General features: G+C 37.1%; 1 long non-coding RNA gene across 1 annotated transcript in view; it reads right to left on the minus strand.

Annotated features, from left to right (window-relative positions):
- LOC141582836 (uncharacterized) overlaps positions 1-13,472 on the minus strand; it is a 452,087-nt gene that overhangs the window by 95,209 nt on the left and 343,406 nt on the right. The gene's annotated exons all lie outside the window — the stretch shown is intronic.

Here is a 13,472-nt window from a genome sequence, read left to right on the forward strand (position 1 = left end):
AAGATGCCATTTCAGAGACTAAACAGAGATCAGGTCTAAGACAGTAGACCTACCAAGAACACTGTCACCATAAACCTGTAGAGATATTTAATTCAAACTATTTCAAGCCTATAAAATAACAAAAATTACATTTATCCTTCCACCTGGGATACTTGAAGGCTTTACTTGGTGCTTTAAAAAAAATGAGTTCTTTCAATAAAAAGTGTTTAGCAAGTTCAAAGTATCAATATTATTATAAAGAAAATGTCAAGCCAATTTGTAAATCCTTTTAAACTAAAAGTTGAAGAATTATTTTATAATGAGTTCTTTATTGAAGCAAAATTCATCTTTTTATATTTTCTATGGTCTGCAAATTTCCTTCAATATTTATTTTATTCTTCTGAACAAAGAACTTATAACACATTTCCCCCTAATGACAAATAATTACATTTAGGAAAAGGAAGCTTTGTCTTTCAATTTTACTATTGAATGTTTCTCTCTGCACTTTAAATATATGAGCATAGTGGCAGAATTAGGTAAAAAATTCTCAATTTAATTCTATAAAATAATTTAACTTAACTCATTTCTTTGGAGAATCTTTATTTTCTCTTTATTTTAAACTAAAAGGAATCGGTTCTAGCAAGTATGAAGTGATATGTTAGCAGGAGAATTCCAAATATCAAATCTATTTGGTCTTTAATATGTGAATAGATTTTTCCAATGCTTCCATTACATTTAATTTAATAACATTTTCTACTTCCACCTATAGAATTTTTCTATACTTCAGGTATATCAATTTTCTTTAATCTGGCAAGATCTAGGCTGTCATTTCAAAGGCAAACTTTTTACAACCAGATAATATCTCTATTTCCAGCATTATTTCTTTCCCAAAGATTTGCTATTTCTGTTTGACAATTCTCAGCATTAACAACGTTCGGATTTATGTCACCCAGCAAACTTCTACAGGGAGAGCCTGAGGTTTTTTTTTTTGTTTGTTTGTTGTTTGTTTTTTTTTTTTTAAGACAAAAACTGAAGTACAAAGAAGATGAATCACTGAGGATAATGAGAGCTTTTTAAATAGTAGAACTGTTGGCTGAAACACTTTGGGTAGAAGTGTTTGGGAAGGAAATAACATTTTCCCAAGATGCTGTGATATTTTGTGCTAATATTTCACAGCTAAGGTGTTGTTTTCTTCATGCAGAGGCAGCAATTGGTTGGAAAATAGACAAAACATAAACTAACACGCTTTTATTTTTTTACTGACTTAGGCTAATTTGCTGCATAGTGATTAATGCTTTAATCAGGATCCTTGGGTTTGAAAATTAATCATTTCATCAACTGAATGTGGAATTTTTATGGATGGAAAAAGGCTATAAATCACAAGCAGCATTCGAACATTTAGACATTATGAAATTATTCATTTTTTAAAGAAGTCTCTGTCCACCTTTCCTTTGGAGTATTTCCTGCTAAAGCTCCAGTCCACTAATCAGTAGCTACATTGCTCTGAGTAAACTGTTTAACTTCTGTACCCTTTTTGTCTTTATACCTTAAAATGCAATATTAAAATTCATGAACTGATTCCTCCTCTCGTTAGCAGAAGCAACATACTTCTTTGCAAAGGGTCATGAACATGGGGGGGCCTATTCATTGGGAGCCATTATTATAGCAGTCTGCCATATAGTCCCAAAGAGTCCAGACTGCAGTGCTATCTTGGGATAATGTTCCACCAGAAAGCAGAAGAAGGTAATAGAAACGGTAGGGAGGCAATAGATCTATGTGTTCTAATGTCCTCTATATGAATAGAATTCCCAGAGCAGGGAGGTAAGTTAAATAGGTTGAATTGAAAGTCAAGAGTAAAAATAGAGTTCAAGGCCAACATACTATCAGAATTTCTGGAAAGAAACTCCCTCACAGAACATCCACACAGAAATATACCACAATAGGGCAACTGCAGCAAAGTCAAACCGGCAGCACAGCACAAGTTCATTTTACCAGAACATCTTGATTTCTTATATAATCTTGAACTGTCCACTGGGTTATTAATATGTACCCTAGGGAAGGATGCATAATTAAAGTAATTAAAGTAGCTGATATTGCTTTGTAGTGAAAATTTCCATGGAGTGTTGTTGAAGAGTGTGTGTGTGTGTGTGTGTGTGTGTGTGTGTGTTTGTAGGAAATGGGGTGCATTGAGGACCTTTAACCAAAGATAAGACAACTTCAGTCTGAGTTACACACAGCGTCAGCAAGACAAAAATGGGCTCCCATTCAATGGACTGCTATTACTCTGCTGAGAAATACCAGCTCTGGGTAAACAAGCTATAGATTGAAGTACTGGCTACCAGCAGGGCTACAAGAATCCAAATGGATCTTCAAGAACCTCGTGAGCAGGTCCCAAGCCCTATTCTTTCCAACTACTACTGAGCTCATAATGTCCCTGCCCTGCCCCTACAAATAGGCCACCAGAAGAGACTGAGAAAGAGAGAGAAGATCCAAAGTACTTCACATTATCATTAGAGACTAGGTTCCTAAATAAACTATTTAAATATTGGGGTTAAATTGAGATAACTAACATTCCCAAATAGACATAAATTTAGTTTCCTCTTGAGTCCTTCCATTTTCTAGTAATATGGAAGTTTTATAAAGAACAACAGATCAGAAATATAAGAAAATTAAGTACATATTGAGGCACTTCTAAATGTAATATAGAAAATTAAGTTGACTCTATTATAGTTCTCTTCCAGTGTGGTTATAACAATTAAATGAAATTAATTAACAACTAAATGAAATATGCGGTGTCTACCATAACGTCTCTGAGTTACAAGTCATTCAATTGACGGTAACTTCTGTAATTATGAGATGTCTAGAAAAGTAGGCTCTCAGGCCAGGCACGGTGGCTCATGCCTGTAATCCTAGCACTATGCGAGGCCAAAGTGGGCAGATCACTTGAGGTCAGGAGTTTGAGACCAGCCTGGCCAATATGGTGAAACCCTGTCTCTACTAAAAATACAAAAATTAGCCAGGCATGGTGGTGCATGCCTGTAGTCCCAGCTATTTAGGATGCTGAGGCAGGGAAATCGCTTGAACTTGGGAGGTGGAGGTTGCAGTGAGCCGAGATAGCGCCATTATACTCCAGCCTAGACCAGAGAACCAGAAAGGTAGGCTCTTAAACCCCATTGTTCAGACTTCTTTGTACTTTGTAGAGAGCTCATGTCTCCTACCTGTTACATAACTGCAATGTGACTGCCCATGTGCCGTGCCTCATGCTTATGTAGACCATGTGCCATGCCTTATGCCTGTAGACCACATCATGCTATGGTACCATGCTGGTACATGAAGAAATTATAAGTAGAACCTTGATAAAAGAGCCTGGTGGCTATTAAATGGATTATTAAATGTTGTTCTTAAATCTAAATGTTTTTCATGTTGAACTATGAGAGTAATACGATTGGACATCTAAGAAAATTGGTAAACTCTCAGAAATTCTCAGGACCCTAAGGAAGATCACCCTACATCACCACCGCCTCAAGCATGTCCTCCATGAGACACAGAAGAAACTTGAGAAGCCACAATGAGCAAATATACTGAGCACTGATGCTGATGCACTTGGTATGCATCACAGACAATTGTAATTTTTGGTAGATTGATGTGACAGTGTTCATGTTAAACAATCCAATTACACTTCACACCAGTTCCAGGAGGCAGGCATGGCCCATCAGTATTCTCTGAGGCAAAAATAAAATACACCTCGAACCTGTCTCATGAACTGTTTTCTGATTCTTCCGTGTTCCACCATGATTTATGAGGGAATGCTGGTGTACCCACTGCCTTGAGGGCCCATGGGTGACTGAGAGAGGAGTACAGTGCATTTCTGGGGAATGGTATGGGAGGTTTATAAGGCAAACCCATTGTGTAAAAGTACTGACAATCATTGTTTTTATATTGCAATATAAAGAGTATAATGGAGCATAACAGACATTTTGTATCCTTTGTTTTGGAAACTGAATAACTGCTACTTGATTTTGTTGTTTAAAGTATGTTTTTTGGAAGAATAATTTAAAAGTGTGAAGAGCTTAGACTGTAAAAATTATTGCTTCTTCCTGTATTCTGCTTCCTCCGACACTCAAAGAGCCTGCAACGAGAGTCACTGTGGTTACTACAAAGCAGGAAAGCCCCCTTAAGAAGATTATGAGTACTTTTCATAATTAAGTTATTCTGAAAAGAAACGCCATACTATCTTACCCCTATTTACTGGCGCTTGGTAACCACAAGAATCTGGCCTGGTGGCTGCAAATGCGGCATGAGAAACCTCCCACTAAAGTTTTTAAGTACACCCTATGTGCTAATAGTCCTATGATTATTAAGTTGGGTTTTCAAATACCTGAATCTAGGAAGAAGGTGTCTTGGGATGAGAGAATCAAGTATCTAATTTATGCAAAGGACATCATCCTTTCTAAATTTATACAATGTAATTAATGTGATATATATTTTGTAGTAGATCTATTGGTGCTAACTAACCCTGATTAGTTTCAGCCAATCAGTGCATGGCATTTCCCTGAAAACTGTTACGGGTCTAGGAATGGGCACGAAATTTAAGTAGGCTCAATCAAGCTGAATAGAAGGATTTACATTGCTTGCTTGGAGAAGAGAACTTGCTAGAAATGCAAATTTTGAGATCCTGCTTCAGACTTACTATGATGGATAGTTTTATGTGTCAACTGGACTAAGCCATAGTACTCAGACATTTGGAAAAATTCCAGTCTAGATATTGCCATGATAGTATTTTTTTTTAATGATCAACATTTAAATCCAAAGACTTTGATTAAAAATGGATTACTTTCCATAATGTAGGTAGGCCTGATCCAATCAACTGATAGCATTAAGAGAAAAACACTGAGCTCCCCCAAGGAAGAAAAAAATTATGCCTCCAAACTGCCGTTGGACTTCAGCTGCAGTATCAGCTCTTCCCTGGACCTTCAGCATGCCAGTCTTCCCTGCACACTTAGAATTGCCAGCTTCCACAATCTTATAAGCCAATTCTTTAAAATGAATCTCTCTGTGCATATATATATATATATATATATATATATATATATATATACATACACAGTATCTATCGTGCACACATACATCTTATTTGCTGTTTCTCTATGGAAACAACTAATAGCACACTTACTAAATTGGAGACTCTGGTCGTGGGGCCCAGAAATCAATGTTTTCAAGCCTTCTAGGAAATTCAGATACACCTCAAGTTTCAGGTCTACTATACTAGTTTGTCTTTATTGCATCTCATTGACAATTCAGTGGGAGAAGTTTGAAATCACCCTGTGGTAGGTTTGCATAGTATCAATTTAGCTATAATGGAATTGTTTCCCAGAATTCCCTGCATAGATTCAGGTTAGCGTAGGCCACAGAGGTAATTTTCATGTAATTTGGAGGGTGGATGGGGGACAGGAGAATCCTGCTTTTAAGTTTAGAGCAGGGCACGAGGTATTGTTGCTGCTTACCCACTTCGTGGCCCTTCTTTTGGATCATCTGGCATGAGCAATAGCCAGGCTCATAGAAATCGCATTAGCAGATCCTCCTTCTGGTTTTCCAACATCTGGGCCATGAAGAGAGTGGCCAGCATTTCCTGCAGAGCACTCCTGTCATTGGAACTAAAGGCAAGAAGTTGTTGAGAAATGGAAGCAGGTTCCAGGCAGTGTCATGGGTTCTTGCCCATTCTCATAGGTTTTAGTTTGTTCTTGTTTCTTCAACTTCATATCCTCATCCTTTTGCATCAGCAAGCACAATTCCACAAAAACTGTTGAACCAGATCCCATAATTAAAGCCAAATCCCTTTAATACATCCCTTAGATTATATTATATCTCTCTTCCAATGGTCTGTTTTTCTGATCCTATCTGACAGATACATAAATAGAACCAGTTACCATTAAAGAGAATGTTTGTTGGCAATAAAATCAGAAAGACTTATGTATTTTACTTGTAATAAATTCACTTCCTACATTACCGCAGCTTATGTAGTATATGTTCTGCCCTTAAGTGTTTATAGTACAGCATCTTTAGTCTTCGTTAAAGTCTCTTTCCTGCCCATTTCCTTTTAAATTCAGATTTTTTTCTTGTATCCCACTACTTTTCTTTTCCTATGCTTTTGTCCTTTGTTCTTTGTACTACCATCTTCAGAGACTGCGAGTAATTCTTTCCCTTAATTATGGTGTTTGTTATCTTGAAGATACAGAACTTCCAGTGACCATGACTCCCTGAGCACTCTCTTTCCTAATAGCATCAATTTATTTTCCCAAGTTTTTTCCACTTTTATCATCTGATTCTCATTTATTTTTATGGCCTTTCTTCTCAATTATGCTACACTTCTATTCTTGTTTTAAAAAAAAATTACACTGAGGCCACAGAGAAAACCTCAAATATATACAGTGGCACTTAAACATCAATTGAGATTAAAATTGGTTTATAGCCATTTTAAATGACTGATTTTTAAACGTTAGTCACACTTTTGCATTTCACTTAAAGAAATTTTAATGTGTGTGTGTGTGTGTGTGACAGAGCCAGGCTTGATGGAGTGCAATGGTGGCATGATGACATGATCTTGGCTTACGGCAACCTCTGCCTCCTGGTCTCAAGTGATTCCCTTGCCTTAGCTTTCTGAGCAGCTGGGACTACAGGTGTCCACCACCACACCTCGCTAATGTTTTGTATTCTTTTGTAGAGACAAGATTTTGCCATATTGCCCAGGTTGGTCTCAAACTCCAGAGCTCAAGTGATCACCTCAGCCTCTGAAAGTGCTGGGATTACGGGCGTGATCCACCTTGCCCAGACTAAGTTTTTATTTCTAATGCATTATATGGCTTATAATCTAAAATTATTAGTGAATGCCTTATATTGTTTTTAAAAGTACCTACAGTGTACCTTCTATAATTAGAAATGACTGTAATAGAAGGAGGTTTGCCTATTCAACATGAGTAAGTCAACTGAGGCACAATTCATTTACAATATGTAGCCATTATAAGGTGTCTGTAAATTAACTTCCCAGGATTCCCTTTGTATCATTTTCATAGGCTCTAATTTTTTCTACATTTTGTAGCCAGTTTTTACTGGTATTGGTAGATAATCTCTTTAATTACATCTTGTTCTGAAATACTATTAATCTATAAATTATAATTAAGTATACTCTAGCAAAATGTATTAGGCTTTGCTATAAATAATGTATACTATATTATGAATAGTACTCTCTACTATAAAATTAGTTACAAAATTAGTTATGCTATAATATAATACTATATTATGCTATCATCTACTGTACTAAAAATCAAAGTTAATTTTTTTTCCAAATGACTTAAGGTAATTCACTTCAGTCATTCAGGAAGGCACTAAACTACATAAATATAAACTGTCAGATTTGATTTTTAATATTTAGTGTAACCCAATCAGATCACATGCTTGATAACATCACATTCATGACTTTAATTTTAAATATTTTGATGTGATTTTTTAAAAGCCAGATTTAAGAAAAAAAATGCTCATCTTCAATGATAAGAAAAATGAGAGATTTCAGTTATATTAGTGACTCAGTCACTATGTATGAAAATTAGTCACAGAGATGCTCAGATAACTTTGGTAAATAGTAGATTCAGTACTGATTCATAGACATGAATTACAATTTTGACTTCTTTAGTAAGAATGTGGTTGATTTAAAAAGATCAATGTAAATTGCCTTACAAGTAATTTGTTTGAATCTAAGAATCCATAATATTGTCCACCCTCCACTACACTTGTCATTTCCATAGTGGAGATACACCTCATATTGTATGTGCACACACACAGACACACAGTAAGTAGCACTGCTAAAAAATAGCTTCCACCATCATTATAATTCTTTTCACTCTGCCACTTGATTTATTTAAGACCTAACTTAATATCTTGCAGAATCCAGATTTGTAGGTTCACATGAATGAATTATAGATTCTGATTAGTTTACTTTTATCTCCAAAAGCCTATCTATGTCATTTCCCAAAGACTCTTTTTCACAGTGTACACAGTCATATAGAAATGGCATACGTGGTAAGCCATCTTTAAATCCCCAGTCAAATAAGGAAGAAAGAAATGGTGCCTCAAGGTCTTGGAATGTCATTATGCAGGGCTCAATAATTCCAAGGACATGTGCTTTTCAATGAATACAAATTACTATAGATAAGAAAAGGCGTATGTAGACTAATTGCTTAAACAAATAGCAGTTCTGTATTGTTACAGTAGAAAATTTTAATTACAGTGAGAAAAATTTGCATAAAATATTTGGTTATTTATCGTTTGCCTGGATGGTGATAATTTATTTAAAAATAGTTAAGCTCATTGAGGCTTCTGCTGCTTCTATGTGGCTACTTATGTGTCTGAAACTGTGCTGCGGTCTAGAAGAATTCAGAAATACAGAAGAAATAATTACATGATACAATCAAATTCAAAACAAGGCTTTTCCTACTGTTTTGGAATTTCACTCTAACTCATCAAATGTGAGGACAATGAGTGACTATACCTTCACCTTTTAGAGAAGCACTAAACACACTCCCAAAAGACTTCCTAAGGTGTGGCCACTTTTCTCTATCAACTTAACTCCTTCCTTATTCAAAATAAGACAAGGCTAGAAAGTCATCAAGGGAATTTTCTTTGATGACATTGGAAATATTTAAGACTGTCTGGCTTTTTCCTTTTCCTCTCCAAGTGAGCCACAGATAGAATACAGACTTCTCTGAAGAAGGAAGCTTGGAATCTTATGCCCCAGCAGGATATTTGCAGAAAAACTGGTCAACCTGTTCTTTGCTGCCACAAGAGCACAGTGAAAGAATGTTTCTGAAAAACCTTTCAATATGTCCTTTAGAATTTGTCGAGCATCAAGACTGGTGCTAATGGTTTCCTCTCTCCTGGAGAAGTCAGGAAGCAAAAGTCAGTCTGAAGCAGCCTGAATAGGCAGGATGAAGAGAGAGGAAAGAAACAGAGGCAGAGTTTAAAGGGACAGGTAACTGAGTTTTCCTCTAGACCAGGCGTCCCCAAACTTTTTACACAGGGGGCCAGTTCACTGTCCCTCAGACCATTGGAGGGCCGCCACATACTGTGCTCCTCTCACTGACCACCAATGAATGAGGTGCCCCTTCCTGAAGTGCAGTGGGGGGCCGGATAAATGGCCTCAGGGGGCTGCAGCCGCATGCAGCCCGTGGGCCATAGTTTCGGGACGCCTGCTCTAGAGTAAAGAAGCCAGACTCTGGTAGTAATAAAAACACTCTACTACAAAGGCTACATTGGTGGATGCAGTGTAACCATGGTTGTGCCTTCAAAAAGAAGCAGTAGAGGAAGAAATGAAGGAGATTAACTAGAAAATATGACACACTCATCAGAAAATAAATTGTGGAGAGGCACAGTGGCTCACACCTGTAATCACAGCACTTTGGGAGGCCAAAGTAAGTGGCTGGGTTGATCCCTGGAGCCCAGGAGGTTGAGGCCAGCCTGTGCAACATTACAAGACTCTTTCTCTACAAAAAAATATAAAATTAGCCAGGCCTGGTGGCACAAACTTGTAGTTCCAGCTACTCAAAAGGCTAAGGTGAGAGAATCACCTGTGCTCAGGAGGTTGAGGCTGCCGTGAGCCCAGATTGTGACACTTCACTCTAGCTTGAGAGACAGAGATCCCATCTCAAAAAAGAAAAAAGAAAGAAAGAAATTGAGGAGCCTAATATAGATCTTAGACTTTCTTTATTTAAAAATCTAGTAAGATGTTGTAAGTTACAGGTTTTGATAGAGAAAACATAAGTTATAGAATTGACACTATTGCCTCTTGAGAAAAATGCATTTATTTATTCATTCAAAAATAATTGAGTTCTTAATGTGTGCAAATACTATTGTAATAACCTACCCTGGGCTAGCATCACTGACTCCGTCTTAGCTATAAACTCCAACCTAGCTTCCTCCTCCATACTACAGCCCCTTTGTGTGCATAACTAGGCAACACTGACGTTGTGCTTATGTCACACAGACTCTGTGCTTATCCTACTATATAACTGATGTAACTGCATTCTGCTTGGCAAGCACACCTGCTATTGCATATAACTATCTCTGAACCCCCACTTGGTGATTGTTTGGAAATACCCTTAGCAACCAACAATCCTGGGAACCTCCTCCCCCCTGGTTACTAGCTAACTTACCTGTTCTGCTTCTGTAAAATTCCCCTTCAACTAGGCTCCCCCTCCCCTACCTAAATCAAGGTATAAAAGGAAATCAAGCCCCTTCCTTGGGGCCTAGAGAACTTTGAGTGTTGGCCATCTCTTGGTCACCGGCTAATTAATAAAGGACTCTCAATTTGGAACTCAGAGCATGGCACATTTCCATCTAACTAACTCGGTTATTACATTATATTTTACATTTACATAAAAGAAAGACACTCATTACATTAATAATTATATAATTTTGAGGAAAAAATGTAAACAAGTAAACAGCCACCACCAAGACACACACACACACACACACACACACACACACACGTACACGTTAAGAAAAGTTTTCTGTTTTTTTTTTTTTTTTTAAAGCTGAATGATAGCCTAATGATGCAAAGAATCACTGGCCTAAAATGACGCAGAGTAATATATGACAACTATATGAATAAGTTAATCTTTAAACAGAATCCTAAAAGATTAACAGAAGTCATCCAAGTGTAAAGGGAGCAGAGGAGTTTAGGAATGTGGACCTATTTTGAGGTGAATAAAGAGCATATTTAAAAACAAATATCCCAGTACAAATGGAAATGCCAGTAGCTTGCCCAGTTTCACTGAAACATGGGATATGTTCAGAGAAGGAACAGAAAATTTAAATAGAGGGAAAGATCAAGAAGCATGCTTTTTCAAACATTCAGGGTATGCTTTGAGACAGTGAAAGAGAGGAGCTCAGAAAACACTTCAACCAGAGAATTCTGCTTCTGTGTTTTACATATATTGCTACCTTCCACATTAAGTTATAACTGAAGTGATCTACAACTTAAGAAAAAAATCACGATCTATGAATCTTGAACAACATAACAAGGTAAATGGATAGACAAAATAAGTAATAATAGAATACCACAAAAAAGATAAAGTATGGTAAATCACAACCATAAAGGACTTTTAATACTCCTGATCTTCTATGAAACTCTTCTTCCTTGGTGTTTTCCGATTCCTGTTCTCTTAACCCAAAATTGTGTCTCAGTATCTTGTTTCTCTGACAACTTTTCTCTAATCCGCAACTTAAATATCTGCTCAGAAATTTATTCTTTTATGAGAATAAATGTTTTGCTCTATGGTAAATTATCTGGTCTCCATATTTGTCTTCTTCATTAGAGGGGAGGTTCTTTATGAGCAGAAATGTTCTGGTTAACTTTTTTTCCCATTTTCAGGTTATCCTACCCAACCTGTCTTTGAGAAATGGCATATACCACTACTATGGCTTAGACTCCTGTCCAGTTTAAATGCCTCCTAGAATGACAAAATGATATTTAATATTTCTTTCACTTTCCTTTCTATCGAACCTATTTTAACATCCTATGATAACCACCAGCTCAAACCCTTTAAAAGTAAACTCCGGGCCGGGCGCGGTGGCTCAAGCCTGTAATCCCAGCACTTTGGGAGGCCGAGGCGGGTGGATCACAAGGTCAAGAGATCGAGACCATCTTGGTCAACATGGTGAAACCCCGTCTCTACTAAAATACAAAAAATTAGCTGGGCATGGTGGCACGTGCCTGTAATCCCAGCTACTCAGGAGGCTGAGGCAGGAGAATTGCCTGAACCCAGGAGGCGGAGGTTGCGGTGAGCCGAGATCGCGCCATTGCACTCCACCCTGGGTAACAACAGCGAAACTCCGTCTCAAAAAAAAAATAAATAAATAAAATAAAAAATAAAATAAAATAAAAGTAAACTCATAATCTTTGTCTTTGCATTGTTTCTCCTCTTTCTATATTTTCTTAGAGAATACAGACATTTCAGAGCCATCATAGACTCCTTTCCCTTTGCCCCTCTGCCTTCTCCATTTAAATCAACAGACTTGTTGATTCTGCACCTAATTTATCTTCCAATCTGGTTCCACTTCTCCAAATCCATTCATCTCTTGCTTGAACTTCTGAAAGTGTCACAGCTCTTCTACTACCAGAATTTATTTTATCTAACAATCGACTAATTATGTTTATTCATTCGTTCCACAAAGATTAATTGGGAAACTACAAGATTCCAGGAATTCTTTCATGTGCTGGGAAATCAATAATGAATACCTCCAAGCTACTGAAGCATTTCTTTATATTGTCACAGTGTAATCTTTGCAAAGATAATCATGTCAACTCTGTTAAGAACCTCAATCAACTCTGTATTGCAAATAGGCTATGGCTCAGCACGTTATAGAAACCCATTTATGTTAAGAAACTAGTCTATTTTTTTTTTTTTTTTTTTGAGACGGAGTTTCGCTCTTGTTACCCAGGCTGGAGTGCAATGGCGTGATCTCGGCTCACCGCAACCTCCGCCTCCTGGGTTCAAGCAATTCTCCTGCCTCAGCCTCCTGAGTAGCTGGGATTACAGGCACGTGCCACCATGCCCAGCTAGTTTTTTGTATTTTTAGTAGAGACGGGGTTTCACCATGTTGACCAGGATGGTCTCGATCTCTCGACCTCGTGATCCACCTGCCTCGGCCTCACAAAGTGCTGGGATTACAGGCTTGAGCCACCGCGCCCGGCCGAAACTAGTCTATTTTTTAAAAAGCCTCTTCTCCAAATTACTCCATTTCCAGCTAACAAAACTTCTGTCCAATCTCCAAATAATCCAAGGTTTTTTTTTTTTTTTTTTTTTTTTTTTTTTTTTTTTTTATGGCCTTTGAACATGGTAATTTATACTTCTGCTCTTTCCTTCAACTCTGTCTAGGAAATGTTCCAAATTGTAATAACCAGTTTATTACCTTCTCCATAAAAGTGAAATCGGTCAGTTAACCAGTTTCTCTGGGTCGTCTTCTGCTTTAGTGGCATCACCAGTCATCAAACCCTCTAGATTTTATTTTCTGAATGCATAGCTCAATGCTTTCTTACTGCTAGTAGAAAACAATCCTCTAAATATTCCCAAAGAACTTGATTTTTTTTTAATCTTTCCCATACCTTTTCCTAACCTGCTAATATTCAAATACTACATATGCCTATAATAGAATCAAAACATATAAAGACCTAATTTGAATCTCACATTTGGGAAGATTTCTAGAACTATAGAGTATTTTATCCTCCTTCATTTTCAACATATAATTTCTGGAGGAAAGCAACCCATATATTGTACCTAGTCAAGTTAGAAATTGAATCAATATTAAACATAAAATAATTAAATAATCATTTAGCTGACTGTGTGACCACTCAGCCCTGTTGCTAAATACATTCTCCTGATTTCTTGAAATAAAGGAAATTCAATGACTGAAATTAAATTACCCCACGTAGTGTATACCAG

This window comes from Saimiri boliviensis, chromosome 2 (genome assembly GCF_048565385.1).
Source record: "Saimiri boliviensis isolate mSaiBol1 chromosome 2, mSaiBol1.pri, whole genome shotgun sequence".
NCBI classification, from domain to species: Eukaryota; Metazoa; Chordata; class Mammalia; order Primates; family Cebidae; genus Saimiri; species Saimiri boliviensis.